We start from the raw sequence: 9,255 nt of genomic DNA, 5'->3' as shown, positions 1-9,255 counted from the left end.
CGGGCAACCTTTGCTGCGATTTCGCCCTTCGCACCCTCTTTCATTGATGACGTCAACGGTGGTCCCGGTACGGCAATGACGTGGCAGGGTGACATGGTAGTACGGCAGGGATTATATCGGCGATCGGCAATCGGCGAGGATAAGGGGCAATGGCTTTTATATATGCGATGCGATGGGAGCGATCACCGATATCAAAAAAAGCGATAAGGCATGCGGCTGTGCGAAAATGGAAATAATGCGATTGCGATAATGAGTGGATCGCGATGCGATATGCTTTTAGGTGTGATTGTAATATCGCATCGGCGGATGAGAGGGGGGCATATATATGTAGGTACAGAAACCTTTGCGACTGCCGATCGCGATGTCGCGATCGACGATTTGCTATCGGAGTGTGAATACATTTGGGCCAACAAAGTCATTGCCACCTCCGACAGCGATATCGCATCGGAGGGAGGGGATACGGATCAGAGGAATGTTTTGTTAATCGACGAAGGCCTAATGCGATTGGAGATGGGTTTTAGTGGATTGGATGAAGATTTTCAAGCTTTAAGAAGGGTCCTTAATGCATCGGAAGGGGTCTGATAGCATTTGAAGGGGGTTCTTGTGTTTTGGAAGGAGTCCAAACACCTTAGGAAGATGGTTTTTGAGAAAAATGAGGGTTCTTACTAAGTTTCAAGTAAAATTAGTAATTCCCAAGCAATATTTATGGTTATATTTCAACCAGAGGAGGGGATATGTAAATAATGGGGATTTTTACCATATTTTTTAGTATGGGAAGGGGAAATAAGGAGGGATTTACATAATAGAGTTAGGATTTAATATGAATTTTGTGAAGAAAGCGCTAAGTATGAGATTTTAGGCTATTAAGGGGGAAAATGACTCATAGAGGAAGTATGGACATTCCTTGAGTAAAGCAGATCTTTACCAAGGCAACTGATATGAAAATGATGAGACTAAGAGATATCAAGCAGATCTTGACCTCTTTAGGGGAAGTTAGTGAGTGATTTGGGGAAGAGGAAGAAGGGGAAGTTAGACATGCCTCGCTTGAGCTCCTTCAAATGGAAAACTGCCTCATGCTTGAGATGTGAATAGATATGACACTTGAAAATATGAAATGGATCACAAGCCATGATTCCGCAACCAAAAGCTACCTACCTGGTCTACTCAGCTAGCATTTTCTCTTCTTTTTGGTTTGGGTGCACTTGAATGAGCAAACCCAACTTTTCATTCTTTTCTTCTTGCTGTCCTCCTATCTAAATCTACACTTATTGCATCCAGGGGCTCAGATTAAGCTGTTGAGCACCCTTGTTTCTCTACCTATCTACAAATCTGCCAAGATTAAGCTGTTTGGACAGATATTCATTCTCTATATTCTACAACAAGAAATTGAAACCTAGGGAAGCCAAGATTAAGATGTTTGGACTTCCCTTAACTGAAAACTCATCAAAATGGATTAACTCATCAAAATTTGGAATACAGTAGTGGAATTTGGACTTGCACACTCTCATGGCCTCTTCTTTGGCCTCTTAAGGAAATATGGAACATTGCAGCATGCAAAGTATGACATATTTGGCATGTAAAAATGTCGATCATGAAAGATGAATACCTGTTGCAACAGGAGGCTAACAGTGGCTCCACTTGGGGATGGATTTTCCTTGTGAAAAGCCAATAACAGCAGGTTAGACTGCCTTGATCTTCTATTGTTGCTGTAGAACTGAAAATTTCCCCTGTGCTGAGTGCTAAATGTGTGAAACTTTGGAATATGAACAGCACTCTCCTCAACTGAAATACTGTGAAATACATAGCACTGCCTGCTTTCTTCTGCGTGCTTGATATTATGTAAAATTGCCTCAGCATTTGCCCTTGAAATTAATACAAAATGGGGACAAAACTGGAACATTTCCCTTAGCTTTGGTCTAGAAACAGTTGCTGATGTGAAACTAAAAATGCTCCTCTCTTTTGATATTATTGACTGAAGTTGTGGAAGCCTGATTGCAACACTTTCTAAACTGACTTTGTTGTGATATATGACAGCGCTGTTTTGTCTTGTTTTGAGTGCTCTAAATATCCAAAACCGCCCTGAGAGCTGATCTCCAATGTGATTCAAAACAAAGAACATAAAGAGCATTCCCTTTTGTTGGCTGTCAGATGTTTGAAGTTTAGAACTATGAACGCAGCCTCCTTTTAACTGAATCGCTGTAAAATATAGCGCTGGCCCTTTATCCACTGAGTGCTTTAAATATATCTCAATTGGCCTTGAGGATCCTTCTGTCATTTGTTTGAAAACAGGGATCAAATATGGATAATTTCTCTTTGAAATCAATTTCAAAAGAACAGAGAGCTGGGTGCTGCGTTTTATTGCTCCTTTCACCCAAACCTGCGCTGTGTACTTATGTTGAAACCAATGCAAAAAACAGAGCTTTGTAATGGATGTCTTGCATGGGTTCTGCCTTTACAATATTGCTGCGTTGTTCTCTTGAAGTTAATGTTATGGTCAGAGCGTTTAAAATGGATGACTTGGATCGAACTCTCTCCATAACTTTGCTGTTTGGTTCCTAGCAATCGGATTGCTTATAAAAAATAAAAAGACAGCGCTGATGTATATACAAACGTTAATATACAAATATATACACAGGTGCATTGTATCCCTTAAAAGGGAACATGGTAATGTTTTAACATTCGGCCATTAACAGGGTCGTCTTCCACTGTGCTGTCATCTATAGATTTGAGAAAATATGTGTTATTGCCCTGCACAGCGCTGATGACAAATGGGCCTTTCCATAGAAAATCGAACTTGGCATGCTTTATTTATGAACATGATAGCACACTTGAGGAGCTTAGGGCCTTCTCTCCAAGCTTCAACTGCAGCAAGTTACTATCCAAAAAAAAAAAACCAAAATCCTACCTACTTACTCTAATCCGCCTTCTGTTTGCTGGTTAGGTAAAATGAAACAGCCAGTGCAACCACCTAAGCAACTGTAAAAAGAAATGAACTGGCTGACTGATTGTTAATGAAATTGGAAGCATAATTCGGTCATGTGCCCCCATAATCAAAATTGTGACATAGAAAGGCCACTGCTGATATACTTGGTTCTCATGGAGAAAACATGTTACAGATTTTGAGTTAAGAAGAACCTCCATGTAATCTGCTATAGGATCAACAAAAGCATATTCTGGGATAGTTTCTTCTGGGCCTTCTTGGTCTAATGGAACAACTGTATCCTCAGTAATAAACCCTGCAACCAATTCTTCAGTCTTTGTCTTGAAAGCATGATTATCTTCAATCTATAAGTCAGAAGGTAGTACAATTTCCTCATGACTTGGAGAAGGAAGGTTTTGTAAGAATTCCTTAGGATCGCGAAAATCAAATGACTGAATTTGAGAACGCAAAAGTTCAATTTCATTTTCATGTTCTTCAACAACTAAATCAAGAAAAAACATTTTGATTTGAGGCTGTTCTATTGCTTTGACCTTCAACAATACCAATTTAAAAAAATCTTCATCAAGCTCATATTCGAATAACAGCTTGTTGAATTCACCTAAAGCTTTATCTAATGAAAGACCTTCCACAAACCCGGTCATCCTGCCTCACTATCAATGCTTTGGAATATGGATTGTTGGGCTCTATAATTGCTCTGAAACTCGAAGCTCTGGATTTTTGAACAAAAATATTCTAATACTTCTCTTTCAGGTTCGTTTCTCCAGTGGAATCTTGATTGTAAAAATGATGCGGAGTCGCCAGGTGGATGACTTAACTTTGAAGTGCCTGATCTCTGTCCGCCATCAAAGATCATAACTAAACATGAAAAAGTTCTGAAGAAAAGGAGCACTTTCTTCAGAAAACGAGATTTCCTCTTTGGAGCCAGCTTCTGGCCTGATTTTTGGAATTTTCTGAAGATGTCCCCAGTGGAGCTTTCCCAATTGATTTGTGAAATTATCTGAGGAAGAACATCCCCAGCGGAGCTTTCCCAATTGATTTGTGAAATTATCTGAGGAAGAACGTCCCTACTGGAGTCGCCAATGATGTTATCACTCAAGTTGTCCCTTGGCTCCTTAAGGGATACGGCTGAGGTAACCACAAACCAATCTTTGGGCTGCAGGTCCTAGCCTACCTGCAGTCAGAGAGGGCTCTCTCTTTATGATTTAACTTTGTTTTGGGTTGATTTTAGGCTAGTTATGGACTTCTTTGGATTTTGTTTAAGTTTTGGTGGGATGATTGATGTTTTCAAGTAAGGAGGCATGCATAGTGTGAGAGGTTCAAACCATTGGGCATGGAGTCACGGAGTAGGGCTGCTGTTGCGTTTTCTTGGTCACAAGAGGAATATAGAGCAGGATAGCTACACATGAAACAATCATTCAAGCTAAAAAGGATGAAATGAAGGCTAAGGAATGAAAGGCAACTAAGAATCTCTCATTCAGCTTAATAGAGGGAAGGTGAGTGAACTATATCTAGGAGCAGTCAAGAATTCCTAAATAACAGTCATACATGAATGAAATAGAGCAAATATGAGCCATGAGGAATTCATATTTATGCCTAAATCAGAAGAAAACATATAGAAGTCATAGAAACTGAGCATAGAGTGCAGCCAAGCAAATTCTAAGCTAATCTTTCTTTCTGTAACTTAGATGGTGATATATGTATGATATAAACATATATGAATTGAAAACAGAGGTAAGAAACACTTATTGGGCCATGTAGCAGTGCAAGAATTCTATATTTCACTCTTCAACCATTAATAACACAACAGACAGTCCATCCTCCAAGCTTTTTAGTAGTCTTTGATTATAGAAATTCTCAAACATACAGTGTGAGTCCAGAATGAGGATTATCAACCAACCCACCCTTTAAACAATGGATTAGGGTGGTTTATATAGGGAAAATATCTAAAAATATCTATTACAACAGATCTTAAACAGATCTGAGGGAAATGAATTCTTTAATCTAATCTTGTCCTGAAATTAATGCAAGAAGATATCTATTTGAGCTGCGCTGGAGGTAGTTGCATCAAAATGAGTTAATATGGTGTCCTTGGTGGCTCGGTGCAGTGTTTTCTGCAATAACTGTGTCTTTAATCTCTTATCTGCACGTCTTAGGCGGTTATGCTATTTTTAGGTGGCTTTAATGTGCACTTCTCTCGATCTGATGAGCTTTGAATAGCCTTTGCTGCTTCTTCGACTTGGATGGAGGCCTTTAATGTTCACCTACTTTGGTATTGCCGATCTGATACTCTTCGCCGCTTCACTGATACTCTTTAATTTAATCTGGGCTTTATCTTTCCTCTGATACTCTTTAACACTTGAATCGGGCCACTTTTTCTCCCTTGATATGTCAGAAACTGTCAAATCGCCCCTTTTCTGCCTTTTCAAGGCATAAATGGATGCTGCAAATGCTTTTCGTGGCCTCTAGAATGCTGCTGGCTGATTTGAATATGAACATAAATGAAGAAATCATGTCAAACTGCGAATTTTTGGGCCTGCTGGTAGCCGAGTAATATGAAGCCTTCCATTTTGGTCAATTTTTCTTAGCGATGCGCAATTAGCGCTAAGCGCTAGTCGCACATCGAAAACTGCCTCTGTTTCTTGTTTCGGGCATCCTTTGCTGCGATTTCACCCTTCGCGCCCTCTTTCAGTGATGACGTCAGTGGTGGTCCCGGTACGGCAGTGACGTGGCAGTACGGCATGGATTATATCGGCGATCGGCAATCGGCAGGGACAGGGGGCAATGGCTTTTATATATGCGATGCGATGGGAGCGATCGCCGATATCGAAAAAGCGATAAGGCATGCGGCTGTGCGAAAATGGAAATAATGCGATTGCGATAATGAGTGGATCGCGATGCGATATGCTTTCGGGTGCGATAGTAATATCGCATCGGCGGATGAGAGGGGGGCATATATATATATATATATATATATATATATATATATATATATATATATATATATATATAGGTACAGAAACCTTTGCGACTGCCGATCGCGATGTCGCGATCGGCGGTTTGCTATCAGAGCGTGAATATATTTGGGCCAACAAAGTCATTGCCACCTTCGACAGCGATATCGCGTTGGAGGGAGGGGGATACGGATCAGAGGAATGTTTTGTTAATCGACGAAGGCCTAATGCGATCGGAGATGGGTTTTAGTGCATCGGATGAAGATTTTCAAGCTTTAGGAAGGGTCCTTAATGCATCGGAAGGGGTCCGATAGCATTTGAAGGGGGTTCTTGTGTTTTGGAAGGAGTCCAAACACCTTAGGAAGATGGTTTTTGAGCAAAATGAGGGTTCTTACTAAGTTTCAAGTAAACTTAGTAATTCCCAAGCAATATTTATGGTTATATTTCAACCAGAGGAGGGGATATGTAAATAATGGGGATTTTTACCATATTTTTTAGTATGGGAAGGGGAAATAAGGAGGGATTTACATAATAGGGTTAGGAGTTAATATGAATTTTGTGAAGAAAGCGCTAAGTATGAGATTTTAGGCTATTAAGGGGGAAAATGACTCATAGAGGAAGTATGGACATTCCTCGAGTAAAGTAGATCTTTACCAAGGCAACTAATATGAAAATGATGAGACTAAGAGATATCAAGTAGATCTTGACCTCTTTAGGGGAAGTTAGTGAGTGATTTGGGGAAGAGGAATAAGGGGAAGTTGGACATGCCTTGCTTGAGCTCCTTCAAATGGAAAATTGCATCATGCTTGAGATGTGAATAGATATGACACTTGAAAATATGAAATGGATCACAAGCCATGATTCTGCAACCACAAAGCTACCTACCCGGCCTACTCAGCTAGTATTTTCTCTTCTTTTTGGTTTGGGTGCACTTGAATGAGCAAACCCAGCTTTTCATTCTTTTCTTCTTACTGTCCTCCTATCTAAATCTACACTTATTGCATCCAGGGGCTCAGATTAAGCTGTTGAGCAACCTTGTTTCTCTACCTATCTACAAATCTATCAAGATTAAGTTGTTTGAACATATATTCATTCTCTATATTCTACAACAAGAAATTGAAACCTAGGGGAGCCAAGATTAAGCTGTTTGGACTTCCTTTAACTAAAAATTCATCAAAATGGATTAACTCATCAAAATTTGGAATACAGCAATGGCATTTGGACTTGCACACTATCATGGCCTCTTCTTTGGCCTGTTAAGGAAATATGGAACATTGCAACATGCAAAGTATGACATATTTGGCATGTAAAAATGTCGATCATGAAAGATGAATACCTGTTGCAACAAGAGGCTAACAGTTCTACCAGCAACAAACAAATGAATGTGAGTCACAAATGAGTGAATTACAAAACTCACTAGCATCAAAGAAGCATCAGTTAATGCTGGAAAGCCCATTATTGTTTGAATCTTTTTCTAAAACCTATAGGATTGGAAATTCAAACAAGACACAAAAATAGAGACCTCACAGGAAATTCAATGCAAGGAAGTAAATTACTTAAGAGATTAGGAGAGTAGCATTTTCCCAGCTACCAGGAAGTATGGTTGGATGAGCATTGAAGAGGACAATTCTTCAAATGCATTGGGTTATCTATATAGTTCTATCCCTCCACACACTAACATTCATCCTCAACCTGGAAGCATCACTGCATTTTCATTATATTTTGATACTATCTCTACCATGCATGTTCATTTTTCACATGCTTGTTTTCAGTCTTTAAGCGTTGTTTGCAAATACCACTTCTAAATAGTAAATTGTTGTCTGTAAACCCTTGAACGTTCAATATTATTAGTGTTTTAGGATTCAACTCAACTTTACCAATTCTAGTAGTTGAACCTTTAGTCTTGATTACAGTCTCCAACAACCTGTGACTCTGATTTAGTTCTCAAGTGGATAAGCCATTGGACTATTTCCATTGTTTCATATGTCACATACTTATAATGGAGTAGGGACAAGCTTCCATAATCCATTTCATTGAGGAACAAGGATTAGGAAAATATATCACTTAATGTGTGTGTGTGTGTGTGTGTAGACGAAATTAAACTAGAAAACCTCATCTAAAACTCATTGAAAAAATTGATTTCAAATTGAACCTAATGGTTGCTAAACTTGAACTTAAACCTGAACCATATGACATTGGTTCAATTAGAAAGTGAAAATGTGCTCACTTTTCTAAACATTATGTTGGTGTCGTCAATAGTATTCAATCTATCTTGATTTTCTGGAGTTCATATAATATAAGTAGCTTGTTGTAGGCCTTTGTAGACCCTTTGCCTGTGATGATTGCATTGTGTTTAGTAGTATTTCATTCAAGCTACTTCTCCATATAGAACTTATATATGTATTTACTTAAATAAATACTAATAACTTCTAGATTCCCTTCCAATTTGTTGTTTAAGCATCTTTGACCATTGTTGAGCTTATTTTAGTGATAATGTTGCTTGAGAATGTTGAATAATATCTGACTCATAGTGTAAACGAGATGAAAATTTTAGTGCCACATGTCTGAGATACATTAGAGAACTGATGTGGCTAAGACATTTCCTTTTTTAGAGGTCCTTCAATTGACTACAATAGAATATAGAATCTTTTGTGCTTCATTATATAATGAATTTTTGCTGCTTAATTTGGTAGGGAATTTTGGTTTAATGCCTCAATTTGAAGGGATTTTTTAGATCTCATGTAGTTGAGATGTATATCTATTATTAATAGCTTATTTGTAAGGAAATATTGGGTTGCACAACTAAGATTTTCAATTAGTTTCACATTTATGTTATAACCTTTGCATTATCCACTTTAGTGTGTAATCATGCAAGGTAAGACTAGACATAATAGGATCACTTTACAAATTTATATTTTGTGCTGAATATCAATGTTGTCTATTCATGCATAATTGACCATATTCTCTTGTTGAGAATATAAATTTCACATAATAAATCATTTTAAGCCTCATGAAAAAAAGGATCACCGAATATTATGATATATACCCTGCTCACATCGGTTGGAATTGGTAATAATGTTTGGATGTTCTAAGCTCAACCATGTATTATATGAATAATGCAACACAAGGTAGCCCACATACATTTTGGGATAAAACAATATTCCTTTTATACTTTTAAGGAGAGGTAACAAGTGTTTGAGAGTGATTAAAATCCATAGACCATTGCAACATCTTCAATGGATATATGCCTTGATTGTTCAATTTTTTTAACCTTAAACTCACATATTCCTATTGTCCATGCTAGAAATCGATCAACCAAAGGGGTCTCCCCAATATGATATCCCAATTAGACCTCACACCATT

This window comes from Pinus tabuliformis, chromosome 4_2 (genome assembly GCF_031772625.1).
Source record: "Pinus tabuliformis cultivar Carrire ecotype Pingquan chromosome 4_2, CPIR1, whole genome shotgun sequence".
Classification (NCBI taxonomy): Eukaryota; Viridiplantae; Streptophyta; class Pinopsida; order Pinales; family Pinaceae; genus Pinus; species Pinus tabuliformis.
Note: the sequence above shows the minus strand (reverse complement) of the source record.